Source organism: Lampris incognitus, chromosome 7 (assembly GCF_029633865.1).
Source record: "Lampris incognitus isolate fLamInc1 chromosome 7, fLamInc1.hap2, whole genome shotgun sequence".
In the NCBI taxonomy this organism is placed as follows: Eukaryota; Metazoa; Chordata; class Actinopteri; order Lampriformes; family Lampridae; genus Lampris; species Lampris incognitus.
Window position 1 is genome coordinate 46,988,893 of NC_079217.1, and position 19,871 is coordinate 47,008,763.

The 19,871-nt window shown below is 43.8% G+C and overlaps 1 protein-coding gene across 5 annotated transcripts in view; it reads left to right on the forward strand.

Annotated features, from left to right (window-relative positions):
* The first annotated feature begins 5,092 nt into the window (after positions 1 to 5,092).
* dscamb (Down syndrome cell adhesion molecule b) overlaps positions 5,093 to 19,871 on the forward strand; it is a 270,710-nt gene continuing 255,931 nt past the window's right edge. For 3 of the 5 annotated variants that reach the window (XM_056283111.1, XM_056283109.1, XM_056283110.1), the window contains exon 1: positions 14,645 to 14,966. The gene's annotated coding sequence lies outside the window, so the exon portion shown is untranslated. Of the gene's footprint in view, positions 5,121 to 10,796; positions 10,816 to 14,644; positions 14,967 to 19,871 lie in introns of those variants that run through there. The other 2 variants (XM_056283107.1, XM_056283106.1) reach the window with 2 other exon arrangements.

Genomic DNA, 19,871 nt, shown 5'->3' on the forward strand with positions numbered 1-19,871 from the left:
TTTTATCATGATGGCCAACTGGGTAGTGATTAGTGATTATATGAGGAATTGCAATGCTTGTATATCCATCCATCCATTCATTATCCAAACTGCTTATCCTGCTTCTGTATATGCATTTATTTCTTGTTTTGGATATTTTCCCCCCTTTTCTCCCCAATTCTATCTGGCCAATTACCCCACTCTCCTGAGCCATCCCGCTCGCTGCTGCTACACTCCCTCTGACGATCCGGGGAGGGCTGCAGACTACCACATGCCTCCTCCAATACATGTGGAGTCGCAAGCAGTTTCTTTTCACCTGACAGTGAGGCGTTTCGCCAGAGGGACATAGCGCGTGGGAGGATCATGCTATTCAGGAATCAGGAACAGGAACACTTTATAGCAGAAGCGTGGGGTAACTGGGGGTAATTCCCCCCCCCCGAAAAGGTGACTCAACCGACCAGTGGAGGCACTAGTGCAGCGACCAGGATACATACCCACATCCGGCTTCCCACCCTAGACATGGCCAATTGTGTCTGTAGGGACGCCCGACCAAGCCGAAGGTAACACGGGGATTCGAACTGGCAATTCTTGTGTTGGTAGGCAACGGAATAGACCACTATGCTATCTAGACACGGTACACGAGTTACTTTTAAAGGGAAGGAAAGCATAGGTTTGATGGTTCATTCAACATAACCCGGCCCACACCTGCTGATAATAAATTCCTCCCTGTGCCTAAATGCACAATTCTGCCACGAAAATACCAAAGGGGGACATACTTAACACTATGAAGTTGACTGCACTTTGCGTCGTGCGCTTTGATTCACTAAAATAGGGCCTTTAATGTTTTGTGATATAATAAGGTTTGGTTGTTCAGTACGTACACTCTCCGTTTGTCAAACTGCTGTATGTATAAATATAGTAGTGATTTAAGGGCTCTGCCACCAGGCATTCAAACTATATAAGATTGCTACAATGTGATTATGACAGAGAAGGAGAAGCTATATAACCACTGTATTCATTTACAAAGGGTTGGACTATGTCAAGACGCAATCAATCAAGCATTTATGAGAGAACCCTTTCTCATTAAATATTATTCCATTGTTCCTATAATTCCGGGTTTGAGAGTGGGTATTGTTTAAAATGATACTATTGAAAATGATTTCTAATTGCAAAGAATCAAGACAGTAGCGCTGTTTTTCACATGATAATGTTACTATAAATGTTGCTCAATCCAACAAGTTTCATCCTGTATATACTCAATGATATAAATGGGTTTTCCCTCAACCTTATAGTACTCTAGTTACAGCGTATAGCCATGTTAGATATATATACTGGTAGAGTTTATCCATTAGTAGCAGCACAGGGAGCTGCTCTTGCTTGATATAACATGACTTTTCATCAGACCCTTTTCTGCATCCGATTTTTGTCAGCAGCATAATTTAGACATCACTGTCTCTGCCTCTCACGTTTCCCCACTGAGAAACAGGCCAGGGTCTCTGTGCCTCCCCTTAATGAGAGAGACAGCCACTTTGGCCCATTTAAGACATGAATATAGACTGGGAAGGAAACCGCTATGTTGTGGGGGCCTCGTTTTAGTGTTGCCTGCCCCACATAGTGTCAGACGATAGATCTGTCGGTGTGAATCAGCAGCCTGCAGACAGGCAGCCCTTTCTACTGTCACAGCACTGCTTAATATTCATAAGAGCAAATTGTGAGACAGTCATTTAACTCCCGTGCATGGTGTATCGCCCCTGGGCAGATCAGATCATGGGGAATGCTTACTCACACTGAGCCGCCTGGCTCCGGCTGGTGCTCACCTTCTGTCTGCTTTCCTTCCTGCACTAAATGGTTAGATAGACCGTTAGAGATGTGCAAGGAGAAATTATTTTTCAAATTTTCTGTGAATTTTCAGTAATGCATATTCTGCACATAGAACGATTACCAAATTCAGGCCATGCAGAGGTTAAATTTACATTTTGGAATTTCTATTTACATTCAGTGAGTGATCCCTACTGCATTTTTTAAAATTCTGAAATTCTAAGTCTAAAGTTTACATGGGAAACATAAATTAATTCATCGTGGTACTGCTTTTTTATAAATTTATAACATAAAATGGAGAATTTGTTGAGGTGGAAACTTGAATCAAGAATAATAGTGAGGCAGGCGTGGTCTGCAGCCTGTAGACAGGTTTGGCCCTGGGGCCTGCAGCACAGATCTGCTTTAATTACCCAGGGTTCCTGCTGTCTCAATGTCACAGTAAAGTGCCCGACACCACCAGCGCTATGGCCGCGTTGAACTGTTACTTACTGTATGCAACACCAGCGGTCTAAAACCTGCACCAGGCCAAAACAATGCCCATCTATCTTATTCCTCTTTTTTATTTTGTTTGTTATATACTGGTCCTCCTCCCTCTATCTGGGCAGGTTCGTGATAAACCAGACAACTGGAAAGATGGAGCCACCTTCCTCATCTGGGATGAGGTTAGGTGTGTTGTCTCTTATTTCCCTGGTAGCGCCGAGTGGGTGTACTTTGCAGTGAAGCACATGTGTGACTTTTGACGCTTGTTTTGGACAGATTCACAGAGAGAGGAGGGTGACGTCTGCACTTAACAATGATCTGAAGGTCAGACTGGAGTGGTGGTCATGTGTAAATGCCAGGAGGAAATTATCTTCTGGAATCAGAACAAAATGTAGTCTCTACATACATTTGCTGGTCGTGACAGTCAGGACTGCTGACATGTTTACTGACATGAAGCATGCTGATGCTCTGTAATCAGGAAACAGGAATCAGGAACAATTTATTGTCATCTCTATCATGTACTTGCATACTTCTATTTCCCCCAGCCCACACAGTCCAATAATTCAACTGTCGGCGTTCGCGGTGGTGTAGTGGTCTAAGCATCAGCTTTGTGTCGATGCAGTTGCCCACTAGGGACCGGGGTTCGCGCCCCGGTCTCGTCAGATCCGGCTGTGGCCGGACTCGTTGAAGCAACAATAATTGGCAGCGCTGTCTTCGGGAGGGGGGCGGAGTCGGCTTGTGTTCGTCACATGAATGCTTCTCTGTGTGTGTGGGGAAAAAGCAGTGGTTCGGCCTGGAGTCGACGAGGCGTCTCCTTCGAGACTGCCGGCCGGAGAGATGCGGTTGGTGAACGCATGCAGAACGCGGGTGGGTGTTTGAACTAAAACAGGGATTGATTGGGAGAAAATCGGAAATAAATTTTAGGAAAAAAAAATTCAACTGTCCAGAGAACGAACGCAAGCCAGGATGACTGTCGGAACTGCCGGTCTACATGGGCTGGCATGTGCTTCCTCCCCGGGCGCAGCTCCGGCAGGGCCATGGTCCCTGGGCCCACTGGACTCAGCAGACCAGGCTCTCTCAGCCGATTCAACGCCAGCTCTCCCAGCCAGACACCTTCGACACACCTTCCGCACTCCACATGACACTAAAACACAGTCAACGCTAGCCGAGGTCACCGCCAGACCGCCCTCGGTGTTATCGGAACTGCCGGTCTGCATGGGCTAATAACCTAGCAGTTAGCCCATGCATAAAACCCACCTCCCTCTCTGGTTACACCCTTTCAGCTGATCACTCCTGTTGTTTGTGATGGGTTGCACTTTTTTTGACGATATTGTACCACAGGAGCTTAATTTTCAGATGAACCAGGAGTTCTGGGAATATTTGGTAGACTGATTCCCCAAATTGTATTCTTGTAACGTGCACGGATAAGTAGACACGTTGGCCCTTGGCTAACGGGTCGGACCCTTTAGTCGACTGGTTAACGTCGCTTGCGGAGTGGGGGAGACGGGTTCGCGTCCCGACCGTGGCGGTTCCCGGACTGCCCCCCGAATTCGCTACATACTGAGTAATTGATCATCACGCTTGAAAATTTGACATAGAAACCAAATTTAAAGCAAGTGCTATCATTATTATTCATTCAGACTGTCGCCCACTGCAGATTAGTCTACATAAGTGCGACACCAGTCATTTACCGACACATTACATATTAATATATATTGTAATGTGGCATTCCCTTCAGATAAATACCTGAGTTTACATCACAGATCAATATAATGGTTTGTTATATAAGAATAGAAGCAAGTAGCTAAATTAGCTGGATATATGAGGCCACTCAGGAAATTCAGCCATCCCAGTTTTCTACCTGCACAATCAAGAAATCTCAAAAGCTCAGCCTAACAAACCATGCAACATCCACACAACACTTCTGCATGATTATTGGACATAGGAGTAGGACAGCTGAAGAAGAACCGCCTCTAGAGAAATCGTTTCCCTGACCAACTGTGACGGTTTAATGAGCTGAACTTCAGATTTAGTATAACCAAGCAGTATAAATAAATTATGTATAATATCATTAATGTCCTTAAACAGGGGTGACAGTGGCTCAGAGGTAGAGCATGTTGTCTGGTAACTAGAAGGTTGTTGGTTGAATCCTCAGTTCCTCCTTGTAAAAATGTTGATGTGTCCTTGGGCAAGACACCTAACCTCTAACTTCTCCCGATGAGCTGATTGTTACCTTGCATGGTTGACACACCACTGTGCGTGTGTGTGCATGCATGGGTGAATGTGAGGGATTCATTGATTGTAAAGCATTTTGAGTGGCTGCTGAAGCTAGAAAGGCGCTATACAAATGCAATCCATTTAAACAAAAAACCATTAAGGGTGGGCATCTTCCACTACTTCAGAAGCCCTACTATGTAGAGCTGGGAGATACTGTAAACACTGTCTAGTGCCTACCCAGCAGATAATTTAGTGGACTATGATTGCAAATTGCAGTTCTCAGGTGTAAATTTGATTAGCTATCTGTATGTAAAACAGTGAGTGACTACAACATAGCTAGCCTGCATAAATATACGATAATAAAAAGCCCATAAGTAATTAGTATCCCTAAACATACTGGTTGGGGAATAGTATTTATAACATTTCTGGGATGTTGATGTTCTAGTTCTTCAATAAATATGCTTTGCCTTTATTCCCCTTTTCCCTTAACAGCACCTTTCAAAAAAATCATTGTCATTATATATGCAAATAATAAATTATTGAAGTGTCATTTATTATGCCTCGACAGTTAAGCTCATGAAAAATTAGGCCAATTATGGCATTCTTCACTTTCAGTGTGGTAAGTGGTTGGGCCCTGAGGCCGGTTGCTGAGGCCGGTTGCTGAGGCCAGTTGCTGAGGCATGGTGCTGAGGCTGGTTGCTGAGGCATGGTGCTGAGGCATGGTGCTGAAGTACGGTGCTGAGGCATGGTGCTGAGGCATGGTGCTGCGGTATGGTGCTGATGCATGGTGTTGAGGCCGGTTGCTGAGGCCAGTTGCTGAGGCATGGTGCTGAGGAATGGTGCTGAGACCGGTTGCTGAGGCATGGTGCTGAGGAATGGTGCTGAGACCGGTTGCTGAGGCATGGTGCTGAGGAATGGTGCTGAGACCGGTTGCTGAGGCATGGTGCTGCGGTATGGTGCTGATGCATGGTGTTGAGGCCGGTTGCTGAGGCCAGTTGCTGAGGAATGGTGCTGAGACCGGTTGCTGAGGCATGGTGCTGAGGCATGGTGCTGAGGCATGGTGCTGCGGTACGGCGCTGAGGCATGGTGCTGAGGCCGGTTGCTGAGGCATGGTGCTGAGGTATGGTGCTGAGGCATGGTTCTGAGGCTGGTTGCTGAGGCATGGTGCTGAGGCCGGTTGCTGCTGTTAGGGAGGTGTTCTTGGTGTTGGGGAGCAGTGTGGCTGAGGAGGACGTGGACTCTACAGCCTAACTGATGCAATCACGGTCATTTGGGACAACAGAAGGTGCCGTTATATATACCCTTTCACTTGATTGAATTTCCTGTTATTTTTTTAGTAAAATCAATCTTTCTATCAATCAACCTGCCTAAATTGATTTTTTTATATATATTCATATTTCAATATTTCTATATAACAAATTGCTATGGAAATGGGTATGACATAAATCCAAATGCAATTTCTCTGATGGTGCAGAAAAATGCAAGCTCTTCAGGTATCCACACATTTTTCACTTTACTTTTTTATTTTCAAAGTATTGCTTGACAAAGTATCCAAATTATATTTAACAGGAAGTTTTGGTGTTTTGGGAGTTACATTTTTGCAGATTTTGGTGATTTTTCTTTTGACAAGGAAAGACAAAGTTTCAGCCTTTTACTGATTACAAACAGTGTTCTCTTGGAGATGATCGGTGTAAGTGTCATTCTCCACTGGATGGTTTTCATCATATCTGGATCTTAGGCAGCGAATTTGTCGACTCATGACAATAATGTTGGAGCCAAGTTATAAAACCTGTCCATAAAATAACAACCTCATGTATGCTTTAAAGGGCCTTCCCAGGGGTTGCCTTGAATCTCTGCCTCTGTAAATGTTCCAATGACGTACCAGTTGTGTTTTATGTCGGCGTGCTCATGTCAGAGTACAGGTTCTCTAGTGTTCAGCGCGCATTTTCAACGAACGCATGTGAATCTGAGCATCCTTTGTAGAAGAAGATAAGCTTTTATCCACTTCTTGGCAGCCAAACACGACGCGTTTCCGAGACACCGGTTTAAGATCAAACACTTTCCAAATGATCTCTCTTGGTTCGGGTTGAGAAGTCAACTATTTGTCTAAATGTGTATTTTTTATCTAAAACCATCGTGGCGTGTGATGCTCAGTCGAAGCAAAGGATCATGTTTGTTTTCACACAGAGAGGGAGTGAATGACAGGTTATTGGTTAGCGCACGGGTTACTTTGCACGACTCTCCGATCACTGACGCTCATCAGAAGAAACAAAATCACATAGTAATAATAAATATGTGTGTGTGTAAATTAAGCGTGTAACAGGGAGCGTGGCGACGGTGCACACCGCTGTTGCGCTCAATCACCAGTACGTCCAAAACACAGCCAGTATGCAATTTTGGACTAAAACAATTTCAGAAGTAATTGTCGACCTAAGAAAACACATGCTTTATTATATTGGGGCAGTATTTGGCTTAAGTGGGCATTTAAATTTAAAGGATGTGTCTTGACTGTAATATCAATAATGAATATGCAATTTAAAACATACATGAATGATTTGTCTTCTCTTGCCGGGTAGCCTGGAGCACAGCTTCTACCCATCGCGTGGCTGCAGTCTGCAATACCAACACCCAACATATTGATACTCCCAGCTGCAAAAAGAAAACGAATTAAAATTTAAATACGGTTTTGAAGTATTGCTTTCGACTTGCCCATGCCACGTGGCTTGCAGAAAACATGGCCAACACCGTTTTGAAAAATTTATAGATGGGCAAAAACATCTTGACAAGATCCAGGGATGGGCAACATGATCCAGAAAGGGCCGGTGTGGGTGCAGGTCTTTGTTCCAACCAAGCAGTTACACACCTGATTCTATTAGTCAACCGATAGTCTTTGCTAAGGACAGGGCCGGATCATGACGTTAATGGGCCCTAGGCCTCGCCTCTGTTTTGCCCCCCCCCCCAGCCATATTTTTCAAATGCCCCTGTTTGGCGTTCAGCCTCTGCTTCTTCTTGTTTTCTTTCGTTACGCTTTGCTGCCCCTGACTGCATTCTGTAGCTCTTTTTCAAAATTAAGTGCCGATCTGCTTCTCTGCTGCTTCTCTGCTGTAACTTCCAGTAACAGTTCAAGTTAAATGCAAATCCGATATGGCCTTCTGGGAGATGGAGTCCTTAGAATTAGATTGAATGATACCACGGTTTCATTTGTGTTATTTCTTTTTATGGCATAATAATTATTCCTGATTGATAGACATATAATTATTTGGCGTGTAAGTGTCATAGAAATTGTTTATGTTAAAAATGCTACTAATAACATAATAATAATAATTTTAAAATATATTTCCCCCCTTCCCCCATAATTTTGGGCCCCCTCGGAAATTTGGGCCCAGGCCTGGGCCTTGTCGGCCAATGGGGAGATCTGGCCCTGGCTAAGGAGCTTGACTTGTAGACTCGGGTGTGTAACTGCTTGGTTGGAACAAACACCTGCACCCACACCGGCCCTTTCTGGATCATGTTGCCCGTCCCTGTCAGTAGCAACTGTAAACATCTGAAACACATGGAGTCCTATGACGAGGCTCCACCACAGCTCTCTGGCACAAAGACACAGACGATGCTGTTGTTGTCGTTTAAACGGTCGTTTATTAAAAACCACACAAGCCGAGAAACACCAGAGATAGCACAGTTCAAAACAACAAGATGCTCTGCGGCTTGTCAGTAAATGAGACGTGATGTTCCTGCTGAGCCACCATGGTCGGACCTGCCCAGAGCCACTGACACCGGCTTTAAACAGGCCTGCATGCACCACCGTGCCCTCTTTATCCCGTCTATCCAAACATGCTCTGTCTGGCTCGTATCCTCACTGTGCCTGCCCGCCATGGCAGGAGGAGGACGACTCATGGCAAAATTATTTTCCGGATTGGGGAAAATGTGGAGCGGAACTAAAGTTAGATGAAACAGCTTCACGTGGCAGCAGCAGACGGAGAGCGAAGCATTGGGCTGCCTCCTGCAGACACACACACAGCGGCACAGAGGCTGTGGATAGGGAAAAGAAATGGTAAAAAAAAGCGGTGGCGTTTCTGATGGAACAGCAAGTCTTACTGTCAGAATGAGCAGTTCACCATGGTGAACCAATGTTGATTGGAAAAAAGAAGTGGTCAGAAGATCTGGAAGACTAACTTTGCTGCCTTACTTGCTTTTCATATGACTTTATTGAAGAAGTATTTCCAAAACAAGAGAGAAAGAGAGCATGGTGAGGACAAAAGAGCAGCATGGAGGCAAAAGTGGCGCAGTGGTTGGCGCGGTCGCCTCATAGCAAGAAGGTCCTGGGTTCGAGCCTCGGGGTAATACAACCTTGGGGGTCGTCCTCTGTGTGGAGTTTGCATGTTCTCCCCTTGTCTGCATGGGTTTCCTCCGGGGACTCCGGTTTCCTCCCGCAGTCCAAGACATGTAGGTCAGGTGAATCAGCCGTGTTAAATTGTCCCTAGGTGTGAATGTGTGTGTGTGTGTGTGTGTGTGTGTGTGTGTGTGTGTGTGTGTGTGTGTGTGTGTGTGTGTGTGTGTGTGTCGGCCCTTTGATGGACTGGTGGCCTGTCCAGGGTGTCTCTCCGCCTGCCGCTCAATGACTGCTGGGATAAGCTCCAGCATCCCTGAGAGCAGGATAAGCAGTTTGGATAATGGATGGATGGATGGATGGATGGATGGATGGATGGATGGATGGATGGATGGATGGATGGATGGAGAAAGAGAACAGAAGTGGAAAATGAGTCAGGTACAGACCAGCCAATAGGCTGCCAGGTGGCTATAGGGCCTACTATGATTACATATATGATATATTTATATGTAAAATCTATGTCTAAAGGTAAAAAAACTCTGCACATTGAGCGGCTGTTGTGTAAACACATTCCTCCAGGGAGGATGCTCTTGCATGACAGATGCTCTCCTACCAGCTCATCGCGGGGGAACCGGCCTTACACACACGGCACAGCTCCTTTTCAACCCATTTTCCAAAAAAAGAGAGAGAGAGAGAGAGGGAAATATGTTAGATTAGGACATTGTTGGTGACATCCTTGAAATCTTAAATATTTTGTAATTTATATTATACATACACTACCGTTCAAAAGTTTGGGATCACCCAAACAATTTTGTGTTTTCCATGAAAAGTCACACTTATTCACCACCATATGTTGTGAAATGAATAGAAAATAGGGTCAAGACATTGACAAGGTTAGAAATAATGATTTGTATTTGAAATAAGATTTTTTTTTACATCAAACTTTGCTTTCGTCAAAGAATCCTCCATTTGCAGCAATTACAGCATTGCAGACCTTTGGCATTCTAGCTGTTAATTTGTTGAGGTAATCTGGAGAAATTGCACCCCACGCTTCCAGAAGCAGCTCCCACAAGTTGGATTGGTTGGATGGGCACTTCTTTGAGCAGATTGAGTTTCTGGAGCATCACATTTGTGGGGTCAATTAAACGCTCAAAATGGCCAGAAAAAGAGAACTTTCATCTGAAACTCGACAGTCTATTCTTGTTCTTAGAAATGAAGGCTATTCCATGCGAGAAATTGCTAAGAAATTGAAGATTTCCTACACCGGTGTGTACTACTCCCTTCAGAGGACAGCACAAACAGGCTCTAACCAGAGTAGAAAAAGAAGTGGGAGGCCGCGTTGCACAACTGAGCAAGAAGATAAGTACATTAGAGTCTCTAGTTTGAGAAACAGACGCCTCACAGGTCCCCAACTGGCATCTTCATTAAATAGTACCTGTTAGAGCCTGTTTGTGCTGTCCTCTGAAGGGAGTAGTACACACCGGTGTAGGAAATCTTCAATTTCTTAGCAATTTCTCGCATGGAATAGCCTTCATTTCTAAGAACAAGAATAGACTGTCGAGTTTCAGATGAAAGTTCTCTTTTTCTGGCCATTTTGAGCGTTTAATTGACCCCACAAATGTGGTGCTCCAGAAACTCAATCTGCTCAAAGAAGTGCCCATCCAACCAATCCAACTTGTGGGAGCTGCTTCTGGAAGCGTGGGGTGCAATTTCTCCAGATTACCTCAACAAATTAACAGCTAGAATGCCAAAGGTCTGCAATGCTGTAATTGCTGCAAATGGAGGATTCTTTAACGAAAGCAAAGTTTAATGTAAAAAAAATCTTATTTCAAATAAAAATCATTATTTCTAACCTTGTCAATGTCTTGACTCTATTTTCTATTCATTTGACAACATATGGTGGTGAATAAGTGTGACTTTTCATGGAAAACACGAAATTGTTAGGGTGATCCCAAACTTTTGAACGGTAGTGTATATTTTAACCCTCACCCTTAGTATAGGGGTCAGTCCATGTCCTGTTCATTAAATTATAAGATTATTCTTAGACACTGTTTGTCTTACATGCGAATAAATAGCCTACATGCTTATTTACTGGCCTTTTAACACTATTCAACTATTTTGTAGAAACAGCTCCACCTTAAGCTCAGTTCGTGTTTATTTTAAGTGGGTGGAGGGATGATGCACTTTGATCCATGACAGCCTCACATGTTCTATTAAGGAAGTGATGATACACACAATCTGACTGCATAGTAAGTGTAAAAGTAACATCAGTATACGTGTACACGCTGCGTGAAGCTTTGATTTTTGTTTTCGTGTTGGTTTGACGTTGGTGGGGACTGGCAAAGACTGTTTGCACTCACTTTGGCAATGGAGAAAGAGGAGCCAGAAGTACGAGATGCAGTCAGATGTTCAGGTGCATGCACGCCCTCCATTACCTTACTCAGTAGCAGACAGTCACATGGCCACACATATCTTCCATATCATGTAGCTACTCTGCAAAACACTCCACACTGCCTGATAGAGTTGTGTAATGTGTGTGTGTGTGCGTGTGTGTGTGTGTGCGCACACGCAGAATTTGCACTGAGGCATCGTATGTCATTGCTATGGCCTGCCTGTATGTAGCTAGTGAGCTACATGTCACTGGCAGCATCACTGAGACACTGATACACTGCACTCCCGCAACACGGCTCCTCATCATCCACAAAAAAAATCATCCGAAAATTAGATAAAAATTAAAAATTTAATGAATACATTTAATTCACATTTAATAATAAATCTAATTTATATGTACATTTAATTTAATTTAAAATTAATTAATCTAATTATTACATTTTATTAAAAAATTACAAAAAATAAACAAAAAGATGCATCCAAAAAATTCATCCACAAAAAAAAAAAGTCCATGGCATCCTCATCCTCAATCCCAGCACAACTTGTGTCTAGATAAGCAGAGACAGTCAGACACATAGAATGACATGCAAAGATAGCTAGATAGACAGACAGACAGACAGACAGATAGATAGATAGATAGATAGATAGATAGATAGATAGATAGATAGATAGATAGATAGATTTAAGAGCAGAACTGTGATGCCTACAGTAATGTTAGTAATGATCTACTGTTGTAATTCTATGGCTATTGTTAGATTTTAGATTATCTTGTTGTAACATCCGTTGTAAAAAAAATACACGTTATTTTCACCAGTGCAAACCTTGTTATTGGCTATTTTTTTTATTAACTATTGCAGAACTTGGTGGTTCTGGATAAAATTGTCAGTAAAATAATCAAAATGTAGAGAAAAAAGTTCTATTGAAAATTGTAACACAAATGTTGAAAAAAAAGGATTTGAATTATGTATTGTGTGCGCATAATTAAATTTTCTAGTCATTTGGAGAAAAAACCGTATTACACTTGGCATTATTGCTCCACCACAAGGCCAATACGCTGTAGTGGGATTTTAATTTTAGTTGAGGCCCACTGAAATCCTGTGTTCATCAGTTAAAAATAATGTGTATATATATGTGTGCGTGTGTGTGTGTGTATATATATATTTATATATATTTAAATATATGTATTCCACTCATTTGTTGAGCACTTTTATAAAAAAATGCTATATATATATATATATATATATATATTCCACTCATTTGTTGAGCACTTTTGTAAAAAAAATGCTATATATATACATATATATATATATTCCACTCCTCATTTGCTGAGCACTTTTATAAAAAATGCTACACACACACACACACACACACACACACACACATATATATATATATATATATATACATACATATATCTTGCTGAATGTCATACAAATCCTTCAAAAAATAAAATAAAGACGGCGAATGAAAAAGAAAAAAGAACTGAAATGTGACGTTATATTGGTAAGTGAAATCAAAACAATGTGAAAATGAGAGAGGAAACATCTACAGCAGAATGTTCTCATCACATGAAAATACATTTGGCCAACTGTATGCCAATTACTGTGAACAGGCACACCTCATTCTCTCACCATTTTGCTAACTAAACTAAGTGTGCTGTATTTGTGTGTGTGTGTGTGTGTGTGTGTGTGTGTGTGTGATGTTAACCTTTAGCAGCGTCTCATTGGCAGAGCAGAGGTTGGGGAGCAGAGAGAGGGGTGGAAGTGGCTGTGATTTGAGACCTCGTTAGGAATTTATGAAGAGCTAAAATGTTTTGTCCGTAGGGACCGCCCCAGCCAGCTGCCGGTGCCAATGTAAGCCTTTTATTCTAGAGCCTCTGGGCCCATCACCAGTCTGAGATGCCAAGCTAGATGTGAAAAAAACACGCACGCTCACATAAACACACACACACACGCACAGGAACAAAAAACACACAACACGCAAGCACACACAAACAAATCTCCCTAAGATGCAAAGCAATATACTAAGATCCATGTATGCGCACAAACAAGCGACTCCACACAGGCTGGGCTCTGCGCAGGACTGTTACCTACCCATGCCTTGTTACATGCAGCCAGGAGACACCTGCTGTCTCCGTCGCCCACGTGACGCACACGCCTGGCAATTACTGCTAAGCCGGTTGGCGCTAATTGGCTCCACTTTGTCCATTTTGTCGCGTGGCCCTCTAGAGACTGCCGCTGCGCAAACGTGCTTTCAACGTGCTTCTCTTTAGCGCGATGTTGGCTCAAGATCAAAGCTTGGGCGTGATCAAGACCTTTCCGCGAGTCCTCGGATTTGATCAGTGACTGTCATGAATAACAGTAAGGCGTGTTGATATTAGCCCGCTGCGGGGCGCGGGGCCACCTCCCTCTCTCCAGAACACGTGCCATGAGTAATAAATGCTTGAGGATGTGAAACCACTTTGACGAATCAATTTCCTGGTAGTTGACCCTGTAAAACCAGCTAAGAGGGATTTGATATTTCAACAGCATTTAACATCTTATGTCACTTCAGTTGCTTGTTGTTGTAACCATGATTTAAAAATGTAATTTGCATTCAGATTAGATTTTTAGTCTTTGAAAGTATTTAAAAATATCCCCCCCCCCCATTGTCAGCTGAGCAAAACCAATCAAAACTTGTCTGATTTGCACTTTTTACCTGCTTAAATAACGCTGTCAAAAGTCTTAACTTCCGGGCGTCCGGGTAGCGTAGCGGTCTATTCCGTTCCGTACCAACACGGAGATCGTTGGTTCGAATCCCCGTGTTGCCTCCGGCTTGGTCGGAGACACAATTGGCCGTGCCTGCGGGTGGGAAGCCGGATGTGAGTGTGCGTCCTGGTCGCTGCACTAGCGCCTCCTCTGATCGATCGGTCGGGGCGCCTGTTCGGGGGGGAATAGCGTGATCCTCCCACGCGCTACGTACCCCTGGCAAAACGAAACTCCTCACTGTCAGGTGAAAATAAGGGGCTGGCGACTCCACATGTATCGGAGGAGCCATTTGGTAGTCTGCAGCCCTCACGGATCAGCAGAGGGGATAGAGCAGTGACGGCTCGGAAGAGTGGGGTAATTGGCCAGGTGCAATTTGGGGGGAAAAGGGAGGGGTCTAACTTCCACCTATTTTTTGAGGACCAGCTTGTAGATACATTATTTGATATATTATTTTGTCTATTTTTGACCAAAATTTCACGTGCAATATTGATTGTTGACTTATTGACATATTTTTTTAAGGTATTTTTATACAAAGTGTTTAGATAATATAATATGACTAGATAAACATTTGGCATTAACTGACTATGATTATGAGGTTGCACATGAAAATAAAAGGTTAATACAACAATACAGTATATATTTGCATTGTGATCACATTGTAAAATATCCTCTGTCTCCTTCCTTTGCAGTTTTCAGTCAGGACCTACATTCCAATTTATACTTTGTCAATGCGTCTCTGCAAGAGGTAGTGTTTGCCAGCACCACAGGGACTTCGGTTCCCTGTCCCGCTGCAGGTGTGCCACCCACCTCGCTGCGCTGGTACTTGTCCACTGGCGAGGAAATCTACGATGTCCCAGGAATCCGCCATGTTCACCCCAATGGCACCCTCCAGATCTTCAACTTCCTGCCCTCCAGCTTCAGCAAGCTGATCCATGACAACACTTACTACTGCACCGCTGAGAATCCTTCAGGCAAGATTAGAAGCCAGGACGTCCACATCAAAGCTGGTGAGTCCACACAGGGTGACTGAGTCGCCACAACATTGGCTGTAATGGGGAATGGTACAGTGGTGTTGGTGGTGGTAGTACCAGTATCAGTAGCGGACCATGCATTTCCGACCTAGGCCTTCAGTGAGATGTCACCTCCTCATAATTACCCAAAGACAGATGTCATATCGCCATCCTACAATGTTTTAGTCCCAAAAGTGGTTATCGTCACAATCATCACATTACAACAGCGACATCGTGTGGCGACATGGTGTAACGTAAGCCTTACTGGAAGTAATCCCGCTGGGCATGTAAATATGCTATCAAGAAACTCAACAAACACATCCCAGCTGGGCTCCTGGGCATAAAAACAATCAAACTTTAAGCAAATCAAATAGCTGTACAAAAAAACAAAAACAAAAAACATTTGACTCACCAGTATTGTCTATTTGAAGACAAAATCCATTCTCCTTTCTTTCTGGATGAAACAGTCGATCACACGGTCATAGAGCACTCCTTTGGCTTTTAAATACGACAAGCCAGGTTTTGGAAGCCTGTGTAGTTCCATGACCTCTTCTCTGACGAGAAAAGCAAGCACGCCCAGCAGTAAAGTGTTCCGCTTTGCTCGGATCCAGTGAGCCACGGGTACCTTTTGTAGGTGCTTGCCTGGAATGCCGCACATACATCTTTCCCGGTTGGGTCAGAGCTGCTAATTGGGGGGTTGATCTGCCCATCTCCACAATCCTTTGCTTTCCCCCAAACGGTCATCTTGAAAATGGTGTGACTAATAAATATGCCACCACATCATTCACGAGTTCTCCTTGAGTTATTATTCTCATTCACAGCTAGCTAGCTTAGCTAACTAAATCAAAAACACAAATGCTAGCTAACATGAGCCACCAACTACCATGACCCAGGCGCTGCTGCTGATTGGCTGAACAATCAGTCACGTAGGCTGTATGCTGCGAAGGCCCTGTGATGCTGTGCAAGTATAAAAGAAAACGCCCATTCGCTACACATCAAAATCTGATTGGTTGAGTAATCTATCAATCCAGTATTAATGCCTAACTTATTTAGATAGCGGAGACCTTCACTCGAGATGCCGAAGGCGCTGGCAGGAAGAGTCTCCTCGCATGGTTACAACAGAGGGAAAAAGCTGATTGGATGATTTTTTTTTGGCTGAGAGACTGCAAGCAGAGCCTCCCGAATTCGTATGTGTAGTCGAAATTGAAATGCAATGCGATATTAACAGATTGATTAGAAGATTGTATTATATTTATGAAAGTGTTTTCCTTTTTATGTGGAGTCTTAGGTCTTCACTGAAGACCTAGAAGGCCCTGACGGTTTGCTGCAGACCAGTATATTCCTAAAAGTAAAGTAGTGGTAATTGTGGTGTAGTGGTAGTAAAATAAGTATGAGTAAGTGACGGTACTTGAAGTGAAGTAGTGTTTGTGTAGATTTAGTAATTTTAGCATAGTAATAATGATTGAGTTGTAATGGAGTTTTAGAGCTGAAGTTGTTGTAGTCGAGTCTTAAGTTGTAGTGTAGAGAGATAGTAGTAGTTGAGTAGAGGCAGGAGTTGTTCAGTAACTGTTGTAGGAGTGTAGAGATAGCACTGGAGTGTGGAGGTTGTCGTTTTTAAGTGACAGTAGTACAGGTAGTCCCTGGGTTATGAAGGCCCCATTTACGAAGGCACATACTTACGAACCGAGCTCCGTAAAGCCTATTATGCTGCATTGTCCAGACGAGTTCATACACTTTTCACCAGTGGTTTTCAAAGACTTTCCATGACTTCTCTTTTAATTTTTGGATTAGTTTTCATGACCAAAATAATTTTTTTTTAGAGTTGCCACTGAAAGTCGTGCCCTGTGATGGTCTGGCGGCCTGTCCAGGGTGTCTCCCCGCCTGCCGCCCAATGACTGCTGAACTAGGCTCCAGTATCCCTGCTACCCTAAGAGCAGGATAAGCGGTTTGGATAATGGATGGATGGACGAGTTACACACTATGGTTCGTAGTGTAACGCTGGGATATGGACATGAGGGACCGAGGGGGGGGGGGGACATAACATATAACACATGATATGTGTTGTTATGTTCATGTGTTCTAGTTTCTGATTGGAGGGCGGTGTTCTCCATACGGGTATTGGCCAAGTAGGAAAACGGGGCGGGATTAGAGGAAGAAAGGGGAAGAGTGTTGGTGTTGCACGGTGTGGTAGTGGTTGTTCCGGCGAGCTAAAATGGATGCCATGCTAGCTGTTAGCCTTTAGCTAAGCTACCAGTAGTGACCGGGACCAGCAATGTTAATCTTTCGACCGGCCAGCTGTTATTATTTTCCGGGTGCACCTCCAGCTCCGGGTAGTCTGTTCGCTGCGGCAAGAATCCAGTTCGGGCTCAGTTGAGCTTCCAAAGAGGACTACATAGTCCATGGGCCAGACGATATTTCGGTACACTCAAGGTGGCAAAACTTACTTATAATTTTTGAAAGGATCCATGTCTGTAGATGATATTTTGGTATGATAACCATTCCTGAGTGGCAGCTGTATCACAGTTATCAGCTCATGAAGTTAACCACCCCCTAAAGTAAATTGCATTTTAGACGCTGGTGCATATCCTGGTTTAGCCTCATGGTCAGGACATTTTTCAATGTTCTATAATATTGTCTTTGGTATCATTTTAAAGGGGACCTTCTTAGCTTTCATTCAAGCCCTGTTGTGGATATTTCTCACAAATATAGAGGTCACTTGAGCTCTTCAACCCGTCAATAACACACATCTTTCTGCAATTTTCGCCTAAACTATATACTTTCTTTTAGCCCTGTGGCATCTAGGAATATCAGGGACACAAAACACAAAAACTGGAATACTCACAGGACTGTAAAGATTCAGAAAATGTATAATATACCCATACTATTTCATTGTGTGAGGTGATTGTGAGCCTTAAATGAGAACTAGACCAAAGCCAGTTAGGTCACAAACTGGTCTCTATACATTTGTTTAAATACACAATCAAAATACATGATAAAAAGGAATACCATAGTGAGGTAATGAACTATTTTAATATTTTAAACAACATTGACATTTACATATACTTAGTCAATGATACATGTAATCCCATATCATTAGTGGGTATATGTAATGGTAATGGGTAGGGTAATGGGTATATGTGAATATGGTTACATTTTTGTTATCAAGCTCTGGGTAACCAAGTCCAGAATCAACATCCTGTGCATCAATAGACTACTACCACAGTAATACCATCAGAATCATCACACTGTCATTCATCAAACTGCTCGTTTCTCTCATCATCTGACTCCCCAAGTTCAAAGTCCAGTTCTGGACCATCCTGCTGTTTTTGGTTACTGCAGGTCTGTAACCTGCACATGTCTGTGCATGGAAGTCCATTTGACAGGCACATGCAGCTTGGCATTTTGCATGAATGCACACACTTGCATGTTAGCATTTCCAAGACCACATCTGGTGCAGGTGGGGAGCGCATCCAGTAAATGGCCAGCTTGCCTTCATCGTCTGTCCATCCATACTCAGTAGGGCTTGGCACCACAGGGTTAGCCTGCAGACAGCACTTCCATATTGCTGCCTGATAGTTGGCTCGTTGAACATGCATAAAGAGACAGTCTCTACATGGTGGCAGCTGGTTGGACTCAACCTCTCCCCTTTTGGTGCAGAAGAGCTGGTAACGCAGTTTGTTCACCTCAGGAGTGCTGCTATTAGCAACATACATCCGACAGGTGAACTTCTCAATTTTCTGGAACAGCTCATCACTCACATTCCATGTCTGTCCCAGTTGACTAAAAGTCTCTTGGCAGGAAGTGTGCTTTCTCACCATCTGCAGGGCATTCAGCTTCCCTCGACCAGCGAATGCACTGACAGTGTCGCAGCCTGTGAAGGCATGTAAGCCAATTAGGCTGTCACAGATGCTGTCTCCAAGTGAACTTGCCAGTTTGGTGATGTCGACAAACCGTGTGCGGTTCTGAGTCCCACACTTCTGGTAGTTGGGACAGGTGATGTCCTTCTGGAAGCCAAGACAAAGCACCATGACATCAGTGTCCTCAGCTGTGATGATAACTGACTTTGAGCCCGCATTTGCTGCATGCAATGCATGCAGGAGCAGACGGGTGTCAGCTTCTTCATGTGTGGAGTGCAGTTCTGCTGCTTCCTCACACCCATCTTCTGTCAACTTGTAGCAGGTTTCCTCACAGGTCATGTACAACACCTTGCCATGCAGCATAGCTCTGTATCGTGGGAGTTTCCACTCTTCCACCAGAAACTTGATGAGACTGGTCTTGTTGGAGGAACTGCACAGACATTTTCTCCACTGCTGGACGTGGTGTCCCCCTGCAAGATTCTTGTACTGGAGAGTGATGTCTCCACCCCGGTTCAGTCGTTCAGCATCTTTGATCGAAGTCTGGTGATAGACATCAAAAACAACATCAATCCTCCCACTCTGTGCTCCCTCATGGAGGACCTGGGTCAAGGCTGACTCTGCCACCTGTGCAAAGGTTTTGTTGTTGCCATTCATTTTTTGGACCAGGCTCATCCCATCAATGATGGAAGTAGATGGGATTGGGATGTCTTCTGCAGGAGATACATTCTTTTCAAGCTCTCTGGCAAGTGCAGCCTTGTTTGTTTTTCGTAAGGACCCATCAGCATTTGCCAGTGCCCATGGTAGTGGGCCCAATGGGTAGGCAAGGACATCCTTCAGATTCACCTTCCTGCTTTCAGCCACCAGGATCATGTGACTGAAAAGGTTTCTATCTGCCTTCAGAACCACATCCTGTGCTTTCTTTCCATGAGCTTGTTTTGTGCTGACATTGGAGAATGTTTTCAGACTTTGCTTGGTCATCTTGTCGTGGAATTTCACAGGTGGTGGGTCTGCATCTAACCTTGTTTGCTGGAATGCTTGGTAGGCC